Genomic DNA, 16,632 nt, shown 5'->3' with positions numbered 1-16,632 from the left:
CCATGAGTCAGAATAGATTCAACAGCAACAGGTTTGGTTTTTGTGTTTTTGTGATTAATATATTAAAGGATCTGGTAGAAATCAGTGGACAAGGTGCCTGAGGGGGAATTTTAGCTTAGAACTATAAACTTTTTTTTTTTTTTTTTTAAGTCAGATGGAAATGCTGCAAATGTAAACCACATCATCAGAAATGAAGAGTTCCTTCAAAGGCTACCAGATAATTGAATACAACAGAGGAAGGAATCAGTGTATGTGAGGACAGATCGATAGAAGTTGTCCAAACAAACACAAAGGGTATAAAGAGTGAAAAAGAAGGTGCACTGATGAATGGATATAGGGATGGATAGATGTGCAATTAAACAAGTATAAGATGCTAATGTAGAACCCAGATGGCTATAAAATCAACATCGTGAAATTCTATCAACACACTGTATATGTTTTAAAATTTCATAATAAAATAGAAACATAATCATAGGAAATGAATAAACTAGAAACTAATAAAAATAGTAACCTATAAGGGGGTAGGTGAGAACACAGTAGAAGGAAAAGGAGTATGAATTCTCTATTTTTTTATGGAGCTTTGACTGACAAATAATGTAAATTTTAATACACTCAAGTAGTATTACATCTAAAAGGATGTAAAGAACCAAACCCTAAAATTTGAATATAAAGATAAACAATCAACATAATTGAATGGTAAATTGATAACATAACCACAGAAGATAAAAATTTTACTGAAGTACTTTTTGAACACAGTACTGTGTGTACCCTTGAGTAAGATATATTCGAAGGACGAAACGTGCAAATAAATCTTCAATTTTGTACTTAGTAAGTTTGTGATTGCTGATAGTGCTGTTGGTGTGGTAATTCTGAAACTATAATGCATTTTCTCAATATAGTTATAGAGGAAATGCATTTTTATGCAGAGAGTACTCAAAGTTTCATCAAGTATTACAAAGGATCATAAGCCAACAGTGGTTAAAAACACTACCATCTTATTTTGTAGATGAAAATATTCCTCATAGAACTTGCCAAAAGTTACACAAGTTTAAATTACTAGAAACCAGGTCTCTCTTTCATTAAAAATTTATAGAATACAGAAAAGGGGGAGAAAACACTCATGATTTCACCACCTAAAGACAAAAACTGTGTAGTTTAATATTTCCTACCATAAACACATATATTTTAGATATAGAATTGCATCTTTAAAAATATATGTTGATATATTATTTTCTAATAAAAAACCTATTGCTGCAGAGTTGATTCTGACTCATAGCTACCCTATAGGACAGAGTAGAACTGCCCCGTAGGGTATTCAAGGAGCTGCTGGTGGATTCGAACTGCCCACTTTTTGTTAAGCAGCTGAACGCTTAAGCACTACTCCACCAGGTCTCCCAACGCAACTCACACCAGCAGTCCAAAACAGTATCTATTTCATTCACCATAATAAGTTACTTTGTTTTATTTTTTTTTAAGAAAAATATCTTGGCTAAGTTGGTAGGAGAACAATAGGGTTCCATTGTTGCATTAGTGTGCATATCTTTATTACTAGGGAAGTAAAAGGTCACATTTGTTAATTTCAATTGGAAATTTGTCCCTTTCTCATTTAACTCAGGAACCCAGATCTCCTGGCTGCTTATGGGTTCCTGAATTAAATGAGAAAGGGACAAATTTCCAATTGAAATTAACAAATGTGACCTTTTACTTCCCTAGTAATAAAGATATGCACACTAATGCAACAATGGAACCCTATTGTTCTCCTACCAATTTAGCTTATTCAGTAGCCACCTAGAAATTCTGAGGGGAAACTGTAGAAATCTAGGTTTCTGTTTATCACCCAGACTAGTTCCTGTGTCCTAAACCAATCTTCGCTTTGGAATCACCTGAGAGGTTTATTAAAATGCAGTTTCCTGGGTCTCAGTGCCTACAGGGAAACTCTGGTGGCATAGTGGTTACGTGCTACGGCTGCTAGCCAAAAGGTCGGTCTTTTGAATCTACCAGGTGCTCCTTGGAAGCTCTAAGGGGCAGTTCTACTCTATCATATAGAGTCGTCATGAGTCAGGATTGACTCGACGGCAACGGCTTTTTGCTTTTTAGTGCCTACAGAATCCAAATGTCTAGGTGTGGAGTGTAAGAATTCTGCACTTTTCAGATGCAAACACGATATTTTTTAAGAATAATGAAGTTTAAGAACCACTGTAAGGACAGGTAGGGTGATATTGAATATAAATAGCATATTCTTACTATGAATTCTTACTAAGAGCCTGTATCTTTATGAAGCCTTTTTTCTGTGAGGTAGTTTTGCCCTTATAATCAGAACCACAAAGTTTTCATTTTGAGATGGAGTCAATAAACTGCATATAAAATTGCAACTCTTTCAATGACCAGCTGTGAGGGTGGAGCCAACATGTTGCTATAGACAATAACCAGCTGTGAGACTGTGAAAATCACTTAATTTCAATGAGCCGGCACTTCTTCATCTATAAAAATGTGGGTATAGGAGCCATGGTGGCACAGTGGTTAAAGCACTCAGCCGCTAACCAAAAGATCGGCATTTGGAACCCACCAGCTGCTCTGAGAAAGATGTGGCAGCCTCCCTCCATAAAGATTTATAACCTTGGAAACCTTATGAGGCAGTTCTACTCTGTTCTGTACGGTAGCTATGAGTCAGAATTGACTCGACAGCAATGGGTTTGGGTTTGGTTTATAATCCTAGATCACATGTTTATTTCAAAGGGTGAGATAATCTATACGGGTGTATTTTAAAGGGTCATATAAGTGTTGGCTATATTTGCTTGTTCTGAATGTTTACTTTGTGATATTTTGTCTCATTTCATTTCTTTTACATACCCAGTAAATCTGAAACAGCTTTGAACACATTGCCAACACTTGATAATTATTTGCTGATTGATTATTGTCTCATTGTACAGCAAAGATTGCTTTTATCTGGGGTGACATTCAGTGAGTGTGGCCAGGTCTGTGGCCAATCATGACACTCCTTAAACCACCCGAATGCCCTGCAGGGAGTACAAGCTGAATGTCAGCCCTGCTTCTGTCAATCCTAAAACCATAATGAATGATTCAACTCAAATTCAATGAGTACCTATTATGTGCCAGGAGCCACACCAGACAATATATTAGTGCACAAAAAGGACACATCATTTCCCTCCTAATCTCTTCCTAGATAAAATGGGTAGAAGTGTAATGGAATCCTTAGACCACATATCTTTCTGCAATTACTTGAAGAAATGCCGTAATATAATATGTAGAAGACATTCCATCGGGGTGTTATTAAATGCAACCATAAGAGAAATTCAAGAATCAAATGAAGAGACGGGTGAAAAGCGGAGAACACAAAGCTCCAGAAGAATGAATGAATATGAGCTTTTCTTTTTTGAATTATGCCCAGTCACACCAGTGTCGTAACTGGCAAAACAGTTCAGTGAGTTATGCAGCTGGAGCACTCACGGTCCACGGAAGCTCTGAATCCTGAAGGATGCCACCTGCACATACTCATACTCTGGGGTCCCATTTAAGCCCTTACAGAGATACTTTTCCCAGTTTTAGGGTATTCTGAAATCTCATTGACTCAACTGCAATGGCTTTCATTTTAAGAAAAACCAAACCCATTACTGTTGAGTCAATTCTGACTCATAGGGGCCCTATAAGACAGAGTAGAACTGCCCCATAGGGTTTCCAAGGAGCGGCTGGTGGATTCGAACTGCCAACCTTTTGGTTAGCAACCAAGCTCTTAACCATGGTGCCATCAGGGCTCCAAAGAAGTGCTGCTGTCCCTGGGTGGGCTGGAACCACAAGTCTTTTGAGTTTTACATATAGCCTTTCCATAATTTCAACTCAGTGAAAAATTCTTTATTGTTTATGGAGTGGAAGAAAGGCTAGCATCAAAAAAGATGACAGTGTAAAAGTCCAGTTGTGGCAGACATTTTTTTGAGAGCCACTAATAAAGTTTCTACCATGTCCTAAATTTGCACTCTGAAGACTTGTGCACATGTATTTCACTTTCAGAATAGTTTTACAAATTTTGCATACACAAGCAAACAAAAAAAAGGATAGGACTTTTTAATTAAAAAAAAAATGCATTTATAAATGATCTGTATTAGAGTATTATAAATCTCTGGTTACAGTCAATTATTACCTGTATTCAGACTAATGAGGGCTATGATAAGGACAGAAAAGACTGTTAGAGAGCACCAAAGAATAATGTCAGGGAAGGCTTCTTGGAGGAAGTAAGCACTAAGCTGAGGCCTGGAAAGAAAAGAAGATAAGTGGGCATTAGTTTTAGACAGTGGGAATGGCATTGAACTTTCCCAGGAACAGAAGTTACTTAAGTATGGTGGGAGAGCCAAAGATGGGGGCAAACACGAAACTGGTAGAACTCAGGGGTTACCTCCACATATGTAAAAAAAAAATATATATATATATATATTTTTTTACATATATATGTAGCAAGATAATATTGTGAAACAAGTTTGCTTTTCTCCTCTGCCAGTTCCTCAGCTGATAGTGACATTGTCCCAAAGAACTAGTTTTGTTACAGCAGGAATGCGATGAAAAGGAGCATTCAACATTGAGGGTTTTTTGTTTGTTTGTTTTAACTTCCAAAATGTTCTCCAACAACAGACTTAAAAGAGAACAACATAAGCCTTTACCTAAAGCACAATTAAAAAAAATTTTTTTTTTTTCTTCACATGAAATAAAAGAGAGAGAGCAGCAGAGAGAGCCTGACTCCCATCCCCCAGGATTAGTTGGGAGACTCCAGATCTGGAGGGAGAGAAGAGGGAGGCGAAGAGCACATAGTGGGAGTGGAATCTGAGACTGAATTGCAAGGGACGGGGAGCATTTGGAGAAGATGCTCAGTCAGCAGGGGAACTCTGCCCAGAAAGCTTTGTGGCTGGTGCCAAGGAGGCACAAGGAAGATGAGCCATCGACTGTAGACAGATCCCTCACAGATCGTCGTTAAACTGCTGCAGAGCTGTGGAAGGTGTTTTCTTGTTGCTAGTAGGCAGAGAATCCCTGTTTTTATTAGGCAGAGAATCCCTGGGGGTGCAAATAGTTATTGTGCTTGGCTGGAGGTTGTAGTCCACCCAGAGGCATCTCGGAAGAAGAGCCTGGAGATCTACCTCTGAAAAATTAACCACTGAAAACCCTGTGGAACACAGTTCTACTGTGACACACATGGGATTGCCATCAGTCAGAAACAACTCAACTGTAAATGGTTATTAGACAGAGAAACTGACTGCTCATTGCCTCATAGTCCAGCCAATCAACATGCCTTCCAGTCCCATTGAACTGCCCTGTGGACCTTCTTTACCCCAATCTTGATGGCCCAGAGTACTCAAAACCCCTCAACTAGTTGATGTTCTTGACCCCCAGAAGTGCAAAGAAAGGAGATCCTCAGTGTCTGTTTTATTATCATACCCAACCCAAATCCATTGCTGTCAAGTAGATTCCAACTTACAGCAACCCTATGGGACAGAATAGTACCACACCGTGGGCTTTCCAAGGCTGTAAACCTTTACAGATGCAGACTGCCACATCTTTGTCCAGCGGAGTGGGCTGGTGGGTTCAAACTTCCGACCTTTCGGTTAGCAGCCGAGCTCTTTAACCGCTGCATCACCAGGGCTCCTTTTTATTATCATAAATATGGATAATACTTCACATCTGGCAGATATATTGTAAGGATTAAAGGAGTCAAGGTTTACAAAGTGGCTAGCTTGGTGCCCGGTCCATAGTAGTATTAAATAAAAGCTATATTCCCTGAGGAACAGGGGTGATTCTCAAAATCTAGTCAATAAAACCATATTTTAAAAGCTTGAAAAGATGTTCACTGGTCAAATGAACTTATTGAGATTTTTTTTCATTATAACAAATTTAAACATAGGCAAAGACATAACAGTATATTGAACTCCATTTACCTACCACCCAACTTCACAATAACCAACTCATGTCCGGTCTTGTTTTCTCTACATCTCCACCTATTTTCTCACCTTTTTATCATGAAGCTAACACAGACATCATATTATTTCATCTGCAAACATTTTCATTGATATCTTTAAAGATGGCCAAAACTAAACCCATTGACCTTGAGTCGATTCTGACTCCTAGGGACCCTATAGGACAGAGTAGAGCTGATCCATAGGGTTTGTAAGACTTAATTTTTATGGGAGCAGATCACCAGGTCTTTCTCTCACGGTTTTGGTTGGCAGTGGAGCACTTTAACCACCACAGCACCAAGGGTCCTGTCTTTAAAGATAAGGACTTTTTAAAAAGAACCACAATACCATTATCACACCTTTAAAATTAACAATAATTCTTTAACATCCTCAAATATCTAGTCAAGATTCAAATAGTCAAATGATTCATGAATGTCATAATTTCTTTTACAATTAGTTTGATTCAGGATCCAAATGTAATTTTTAAAGAATTATAATTTTGGCAGTGGCTAAATATCTGGACTACTGCAACTTCTGATTCTCATCTATTAGATTTTCCTCAAGTGTGATAATAATATTTGTATTATAATGAAGTGTGTCTTCAGTCATATGGGTGGTATTAATAAGTACCTTCCTTTGGTAATTAAATAATTTTTTTTTCTAATTTCAACTCTGCCACTAAATAAAGATGTGTCCTTGGGCCATTCATTCAACCTCTCCAAGTTTCGGTTTCCGTAATTCTAAAAAAGTGTTTAACTAGAATTGATTACTCAACATGCTTTTATTTTATTGTAAGCCTACCATGTGGGAGGCAAGACAGCACAGGACTAAGACGAAGGTCTCTAAAGTTCCACAGGTCTGGTTGAGAGCCCTGCCACGTACAGCCCACATGACCTTGTATAAATTTCTGAACCTTCTTTGTCTCAGTTTCCTAATCTGTAAAATGCAGATGATAGCCAAACCGAGCAGATTTTCATGTGAGGTGGGGGGAAGGGATGATAAAATGGAGAAATGTATCGAGTGCTTGGCATATAGTAATCCTTCAAAAAACAATAGCTGTAGTTAGCCTATCAACTATTTGAGGCAGGACACTAGGGGATGAAGCTGGAAAGATAGGCAGTGGCTAGAGCTTTGTTGTCCAATATGGTAGCCACCAGCCATATGTACCAATTGAGAACTTGAAACGTGGCTAATCCAAATTGAGATGGACTGTAAGTAAAATACATTCAGAATTTTTAAAATGTAGTGCAGAAAACCTATGGGGCCGCTATGAGTTGGAATCAACTCGACGGCAGTGGGTTTTTGGGTAGTGCAAACGAATAATGTAAAATAGCTCATTAATAATTTTTAAATGTACGTTAAATAAAACCCACGTGAGTTACATGTTGAAATTATAGTATGATGGATATGCTGGGTTAAATAAAATATATTATTAAAATTAACTGCACCTGTTTCTTTTTACTTTTATTAATGTGGCTGTTAGAAAATTTAAAATTACATAGGTGGTTTACATTATGTTTCTATTGGACAGCACTGGTCTAGTTCATCAACTGCCATTCCAATCATTTGGACTTCATCTTGCTCCTTGTTCTATTGTACTGTTAGTAAAACAAGTTTAAAAAAAAAGGGGGGGAGGAGATATAATCAACTTCCCCTTTTCCCTCAGGGAACAATTTATTTATTTGCTTTTCTTAATAGTTCATACATCCATCCTCTCTTCTTCATCTCCACTGCTGCCCTAAAGTATTACGAACACTTTTGAAATGTTTTCCTCACCCGGTGGCCTCTCACTAATATATACTGCTCCTTCTTAGACAGTTCAGCCTCCTTCTTAGACAGTTCAGTCTCCTCCCGGCCTTCAGAGACACTCAAAATTCCTCATCAAGGCGTAAAATTCCCTTCATGATCTGACCCCAAGTCTTTAAACACTCTCTATCCTCCCCCTCCATATCCATAAGCTTAGACAGATTCATGTCTTTGCAGGTGCTATTCCTTCTGCCTATAACAACCCCTCATCCCCACGTCAGCTCTTCACCAATATCATAATGGTTAAGAGTCAGAGAGCACGGTTTGAATCCTAGCCCTGCAATTTACTGTCAAACTTTGAAAAAGTTACTAAACCTCTATAAGCCTCTTACCTCTAAAAAAAGGAATAACAATAGAACCTCAGAATTTTTAGGATGATTACAAGTATACTGACGAAAGGATCCTGAAAGCAATGTGGATCCATAGAAGGATATTAGGCAAGTGAATGTCATGGTCCTATAGCATTTTAAAAGTTAGTTCTGCAGGCTGTGTGGAGTGTAGATTAGAGGGAGAAGTTATGAGAGACAAGGGAATTTGCTTAAAAGAAAATTATTATTTGAACATCTAGATTAATCATTTAGGTAAAAAAAGAATTTATAAAACATATGCCTTGTTTTTCAAAATATTCCTTACAAAGTAATTTTAAAATATATTATTGTAACAGATTTATATGGGATGTTTTAGAATCTTATTTATTTGGAAAAGCAAGAATATATGTGAAATTTGTTCAATAAATATATTCTCCCACAAATTGTGATTTTATTTTTTCTTAAAATTTCCAAATTTCTTACACATATTTGGTATTTGTGAGTTTTCTACTATCTAGCACAACCCTCTGTTTGAATTATAAAAGTAAATTTTATAGAGGTGAGTATATTAAAAAATAAAATTTTGTTTAAATTTCAATATTAATATAGAAATAAGTTTCACTTTTATTTGAAAAAATATATTGGTATAAAGACTAAATATTATTCACCATATTTCAAATTGAAATAAAATATAGCAATCATCTAGAAATACATCAACTAGAAGCTGTTAATGCCCGAATTTAAAACAAAAAAACAAATTGGTGTTAATGCATGGAAGAAAGAGTAAAGGAAACTTAAAGACAAACATGACCCTTCTGAAAATGATAGGGCGGAAAAAGTCTCATGGTTACTCCCTATCAGGTACCCATCTCCCATATCAGGTGATTTTCATCCCAACAATTGGGAAGAAATTGAGACAGGTTATATGTGAGCACAGCATTGGAGATCTTCAACTGAAGTAAAACTTTCTTATCTTCTCTTGGCTGCTAAATTATTTTCCCAACAAGATGAACGTGTTTAGATATTTACATATTGATTACTCCATTCGGAAGACACTGTTAATTGCCTACTATCCAGTCAACCCCACCCTCCCTTCCTTCTTCCTTGCTAACAGAGCTCTGATTTGTGTGTGTGTCCGTAGGTGCCTATCCCCAGGATCTATGTCACAGTGTTCTAAACCTATTCATGGTAAACCCTGTTACTCTTTGCCTGTGATTGTCTAGAAAGTGGACACATGCATGAGTGTTGTCAATGAGATATAATGGAAAGCCTGATGGAGACTTCTAGGAGAGATCTGTATACTCTAATAAAAGAAAGAGAGCTGTGGAAAGAAGGTCTTTTTTATTCATCACTTTACTTCTTCCCTTAAAAAGTATTTTGCCAGCCATGATGACACCTCAAGGCTACTCAGGCCTCAGGAGAAAGATCAGGGAGAGGATGAGAAATATAGACATAAAAAGACTTAGGGCTAAGGGGAGACCAAGGATCATGAAGGAGAGAAAACTAGGGGACAAGGAGAGAGGCAAAGGGGGCTGAGAACGTGGGGCAAAAAGAGATAAGAATTATGGTGGGCAGAGGAGAGCCAGAGGCAAAGAGTAGGAGGTGTTGAGAATGGAGAGATTCTGAAGGTCCTAGAATCCTGGAGTCTTGGTTTCCCACAGCTATCTTAGGCTGTACAATCCACCCATTTTAGAATAGTTCAAAGAAATAAGTTTTTGAAAAATCTATAGATTTGGTCCATTCAACCCATTGGTTTTGGTGTGCTCTGTGCTAACTCCCTTCCCTTGCCTCTGGTGGAGGGTTCCTTCTGCATCCAGGCTTATTAGGAGAGAAGATAAATTTGACAATTTGATCATTCAGAGAAAAAGAAAAATCCTAAAGTGTTAAAATGCTGGCTACACAAAAAATGACTTTGAAAGGAATTCAAAACTGAGATGAATAAACTGAAAAATTCCCATGTGAAATGTTGAAATTTTTGTTACATTCAAAAGGTTATATTTTAAAAGATTAGTAGTGAGGTTTAGCACATTTTCAAATATGTATTGACTTTTAATATTTCTTGCCTATTTATATACTTTTTCTATTTTTCCATTGGTTCCTCTTTTTTTGTATGAGTCTTATATATTGCAGATATTAATCCTTTGCCTCTTATATACATTGCAGCCATTTTCTCCCAATCTATTTTTTGGCATTTAAGCCTTTAATCCATCTGAAGTTTATTTTTTGTGACTGCAACCTAATGCAATTTTCCCACCCAGAAGGTAGGCAATTTTCATGTTATCATTTGTTGAATAATCCTTCCAGTCTCCACTAATCTGCAATGCTTCCTTTTTAAGTCTCATATGTGGGAAAATTCACTTTAGGGCCATCCATTTTGTTTTAGCTAATTAGTCCATCAATTTGTTCACATAGGTTTAATTATTGTTCTGTTTTATTTTGTTCATACTTTTCCAAATTTCTTAGCTGTTTTCATGTTTTCATTATTACAACTCAGCTTTAGAATTATTTTGTCAAGTTAAAATACAGATATTGGCATTTAGGAAGTTTGTTTAAGCTGATGGAGAGTAAGCGATACGGATTTATATACTGTGTAAATCTTCACAGCAAATGTGTAATATACCAGACTCTCTAGTTAGCAACTTTGAAGTTTGTACACTTTGAAGTCATTTGGACCCTGTAGGTCTCCAAGCAGTACAAGCCTCGTTGACAATCATTCATTGTCATTTGTTTGTCATAGGAGTTACCAACAACCATATGAAGAAGCCCCAGACTTCTGGATATCAGGTCTGTTTTTTTTTTTGCAGCTTGTTTTGGAGACCCCTCTTATATGTCTCATCTTGTTCTACACTGTGTACTGTGTAGCTGACGATGTGTTACATGATGCTGTAGTTAGTAGCACATTGTCTTTCCAAAGGAATTAATGAATATTGAATATGAAAGGAATTTATATCTAATACTTGACATACCTTTATGGAATAGAGGATGTGCATTTTTTAAATGGTATGTTTTATTTATTTTTTAACGTAAAAACAAGCAAATGTCCTGTCTTTGAAAATGATAAAAGTAACAATTATGAACAAAGTGGACAGAACCAGACAGGACCAGTTACTCTTTGGAGGATGGTCATGGAAACAAAGTGGTGCTCTTACTTCCTGGGCTGGTGTTCAATCAGAGGAGGTTGAACTAGAAGGGAGTTTAGAGATAATCTAATGAAATTTACAAATTTACTGATATATACTGGAAGTAGCTTTAGACTGCGTGTCAGGAGACCTGCATTCTGGCAAAGATTCTTATTAACTTCATGGGATATCTTGGCCAAACCACAGAACATTTCTTATCTCAGTGTCTTTATTTATCTAGGGGCGATAATAATCCAAAAGAGGGTTCTCAAGAGGGCAAAGAACATAATACATGTAATGATATTGGTTCCATGAAAATGTGAGGCATAGTTTTTCAGGTAATTTTTTATGTTGTTATATTTGAATTTTCTCTACAAAGTAGGTTACCAAAAGATTGATTGCCTTGAAATAAAATATTTACAAATAATTTTCTAGATGGTGGATTTTTAAACAATTTTATTTTGCATGCAATGCAATATTGTGCATTCGAATGGGTCTTTTGATTTCGATATGAAAATCAATACCCAAAAAAAATAATTATACTGATTTTTGCAATGGGAAGAAGGTTCTCTGTGCTTGTAGGCAAACCCACTGGGCAAGCGCTAGTGTTCACATACAGTCCCAGCTGCTACCTGGAGCCGGAGAAGCCATGACTGTGCCTAAATCAGGGAAGAACCAAGAATCTTTAGGGCTGTCTGAGCATAGGATTTTGAGGGTTTGGAATTTAATGTGAGTCTGAGTTGAGGAATTTGAAGTAATTGGCCTTAAAGTTCCAGGAGGCTGCTGACTGACCAGCTGCACAGAACTACAAACTCGGACACAGTGGAAGGTCCAGGTGTGTACTTTATAGACTCAGATTTTAGAACAGGAAGGAACCTCAGAGATTACACTGTTTAATTTACAGGTAAGAAACTGAAGCACAGAGAAGTTAAGTAGCTTTTTAAATGATGGCTACATTTTTCTCCTGCAGAGCGGCTGGTGGGTTTGAACCACCAACTTTTTGGTTAGCAACTGAGTGCTTTAACCACTGTGCCACCAGAGCTCCTTAAATTTTGTATTTTATTGAAATCATGCTTTAAGCAAGATGTCTCAGTCATCTAGTGCTGCGATAACAGAAATACCATAAGTGGATGGCCTTAACAAAGAGAAGTTTATTCTCACAGTCCAGTAGGCTAAAAGTGTGAATTCAGGGCACTGGCTCCAGGGGAAGGCTTTCTTTCTCTGTCGGCTATGGAGGAAGGTCCTTGTCATCAGTCTTGCCTTGGTCTGGGAGCATCTCAGCACAGGAATCTCAGGTCCAAAAGATGCTCTCTGCTCCCAGCACTGCTTTCTTGGTGGTATGAGGTTCCCGACTCTCCGCTTACTTCCCTTCCTTTTATCTCTTGAGGGATAAAAGGTGGTGCAGACCACACACCAGGGAAACTCCCTTTACACCTGATCAGGGATATGACCTGGTAAGGGTGTTACAATCCCACCCTAATCCTCTTTAACATAAAAATTCAATTACAAAAGGGGGGATAACACAATACTGGGAATCATGGCCTAACCAAGTTAATACACACATTTTTGGGGGGACATAATTCAATTCATGACACAAGATATAACCATTCACTTATCAATACAGGCAAGTGCAACTTGTGTAAGACTAAAATCACTGTCTCCAAACAGCTGCATGTTAACCTATACAGTCTCTAAATACTAACAGGAGAGTCATCTGTATCTCCCTGTAATAATGTGGAGAGTCTGTGAGCTCTGATGGATGTAGAGTGGAAGTGTGATGGGAAGAGTTGGTGGAAATGTGATTCAATGGCACAGTTCCTTCCACAGCCTCATTTATAGCTGGCAGGACATGGTGGGCTGAATGGTATTGGTCAAAGGAATCTCTGAGCAATAGGAAAGGAGTGAGAGTGAATTCTCCATTGAACTTTTGAATTCTGTTGTGTTGAATTAAATTGAAATGAAGAAGACTAAGTGAGATTCCCTTAAGAAGGATGACACTAGAACTTGCTTACTGGGTAAATGTCTTGCCTACTCGCAAGCAATCAGTAGCTTGTGCTTAATGAACACTTTTGTACAGTAGTTCATTAATGTGATTATTTTACTTTTTACTTTGAGCAATATGGGGTTTGCCCACCTAGATTTACTGATTCCTGAATTATATGAGCATGCCAATCATTTACGGTATTTTTTTTTATAATTTTTCTTGTGCTTTAAGTGAAAGTCTACAAATCAAGTAAGTCTCTCACACAAAAACCAATATACACCCTGCTACACACCATTTACTGTATTTTAAAAGTAACCAAAAACCAAACCCACTGCCATCACGTCGATTCTGACGCCTAGAGACCCTATAGGACAGAGTAGAACTGCCCCATAGAGTTTCCAAGGAGTGCCTGGTGGATTCGAACTGCCAACCTCTGGTTAGCAGCCATATTACTTAACCACTGCACCACCAGGGTTTCCTTTAAAAGAAAAGTAATTTTTATGGAAGGTGACACCATTTACAAAGGGACTTTGGTGGTATAGTTGTCAATTCACAGTTTTATGGATCTCTCCTTTGAAACTGCTACAATCTTGTGGATCCATATCAAAGAAGAGGCAAAAGACTGACCCTTTGCTCACAGAGATTTGTGGTCTTTACCTGTAAGTAACTAGCTGTTTTCACATGTTCAGGGAAACCACTCTGAGACAATGGGTAGATTTAGAAGAGTGCCTCCATCCACACATGTCATTTATGAGGCTTTCTTTCATCCATGGTTATTGGTTATGTTTCCCAGATGACAATTTGAATGTAACATTTTATTACGAAGACACAAATTTATTTCCAAGTTAGGCAGTGATTGGTACCAAAGAAACATTATATATAGTTCAATAAACCCTTATATGCATTTCTTCTGTTTCTGAAAACTCAGAATGGAATTTTTCATTAGTTTTAATATACCTTAAAATGAAATTTGCAATCCGTTTATAGATTGGCATGTGTTAGTTATATTGTAACTTTATTTTATTTTACCTTCTAAAATACCAAGCACAAAAAATGTGAAACAGAAATGAGACGTTATTATTTTTCTATAACTCTAAGGATTACTGAGAGGTAGAATATGTTAAATTCCTATCCAAATTTGAGGATTGTTGAGATAGAACATTAAAATAATTCTTACCTAAATTTTTTTTTTTTAATGGTCTGAGACTAGAAGGACCCCAGTGGTTGTGGTCCCCAGACTTTCTGTTAGCCGAAGACAGGAGCCATTCCCAAAGCCAACTCTTCAGACAGGGATTGGACTGGACAATGGGATAGGAAATGATACTGGTGAAGAACAAGCTTCTTGGATCAAGTAGACACATGAGACTATGTTGGCATCTCTTATCTGGAGGGGAGATGAAAGGGCAGAGGGGGTTAGAAGCTGGCAGAATGGACACGAAAAGAGAGAGTGGAGGGAAGGCGTGCGCTGTCTCATTAGGGGGAGAGGTATTAGGAGTATACAGCAAGGTGTATATAAATTTTTGTATGAGAGACTGAATTTGTAAACTTTAACTTAAAACAGAATAAAAATTTTAAAAAATTACCAAAATTTCTTCACAAAGTGACTTTAATGACCTTGTTATTAGTTGTATTTCAGAATTTGTTAGTTGCTCTAGTCCCAAATAATTCTGAGCTTTTTTTTTTTCTTTCAGTTCTTTTAGTCTCAACAGAGGTCTCCCACTTTTTGGCTTGCTTTTTGTTTTGATTGTGGAACAATGGGTTTGAGGTTATGCTATTTCAGTAACTATTCTTCACATTGCCATCACTTCAGCCAGGAAGTGAAAAGAAACAAGGAAAATTTATTAATGCTATTATTATACCTAAATCCCTTCGTAAGAGTAGAACTTCACTGTATGCATATTCTCCTATAATGGAAAATAATAAAAACTGATCTGAAGAAAGTTCTTCAAACTTCCCCTCATTCCTCCAATAGATTCTGGGCCCGCCACTTTCTCCTACCACTTTTTTTTCTGAAAGGGTTTGTTAGCTACATCTTCAGGTTCAGAACCACACCAAAAATGTAGGCATTTCCTATTCTCCTTTTACATTCAGCCTACTATCAAATTATGTGGGTCTTGCCTCTGTAAAAAATATTTTTTCTTTCAAAACCCTTCCCAGAGTCAGAAATTGACCAAAGACCAGGAACTAGAACCTGAGGAAACCTGTAATCTTCCCAGTGGTAAATAGTTATTTTATCAAGAATATGGGGGTTTTAGATAAGCAATTTTTCTTTCTACATGTGATCTTTGGATTCGAAAATACAAGAGTTCAAATTCCAGTCCTTCCTTTTACTGGATGTGTAGTCTTGGGCAGGTCACATTTCACACGTTAGTTTCCTCATTTATGAAATGGGGAAAACCTCATGAAGTTTCAATGAGATAATGAGGAATTGTCTAGCCCATTGTCTGGTACAGGGCCGGATTACCCAATAAGCAAGGTACACACGGGCCCAACTGTGCCTTCCCACCAATCTGTAGTGCACAATTTCACCTGTTCCCCACTGTGTCAAAGATGTAGTGAAACCCACATGAAACTACTCACCACGAATTAGCAAGAAAATAAAATTAAGCCCATGCATACCTTGCTCAATGTAAGCCCATGCATACAGTGCTTACTGGTTAATCTGTCTCTTCTCTGGCACATAATAATTGCTCAATAAATGTTAGTTTCATTCATCCATTCATTCGAAATTTACCTTCCACTGTAACTTTTTGTCCCTGACAACCCTCCCTTATTTAAAAAACGAAACAAATAAAAAATTACTAGTCAAAGTATGGGTGGTGATCACCCACAGATTATAATTCAAAGTTTATTATTATATACTGCCAATTTAAATCACTGGTATTTTCAATGTTCTGGTCTATTGATAGTATAACCAGTCTTCAACTTAAAAGTACACAATTTCCAAATTAATTGATAATTCCAACTTCACTATTAGGGAATGCTAGTATAATATTCCTTTCATCACTTTAGTCAGACAAATACCCTTCCTCAATAACTTGAGAAATCACTGCAGTTCCATCTCAAATTCTCTATTTTACTTTGGGGCTTACGTTTTCCTGCCTGACAGCCACAGGATATTCTTAGAAGGGCTTGGGGGCATAAGGTAGTTCAAGCGTCAAGGTTGAGATGGCCAATAGGTTCTGGACCCAGAAAAGTTATGAGTTAATTGTCTAACACATGGCACATAAAACATGCTTAACAAATGGTTGCTGAATTGAATTGCATTTAGTGGTTCAGAACTCCAGAGGGAGCCAGGCGTTGGTGATTCAGGATGTTGTTTTGACCATCTCTGCTGCATATCACTTCAAATCAAAGTTGGGCACTGGCCTGAGAACCTGGCAATTCATAATGTCGTTTCTAGAGGACATGTTCCAAATATCTGACTTAACAAATGACCTTTCAACCACAACTTAAGGACA

The sequence above is a fragment of the Loxodonta africana genome, chromosome 1 (assembly GCF_030014295.1).
Source record: "Loxodonta africana isolate mLoxAfr1 chromosome 1, mLoxAfr1.hap2, whole genome shotgun sequence".
NCBI lineage: Eukaryota > Metazoa > Chordata > Mammalia > Proboscidea > Elephantidae > Loxodonta > Loxodonta africana.
This window is presented reverse-complemented; position numbering follows the sequence as displayed.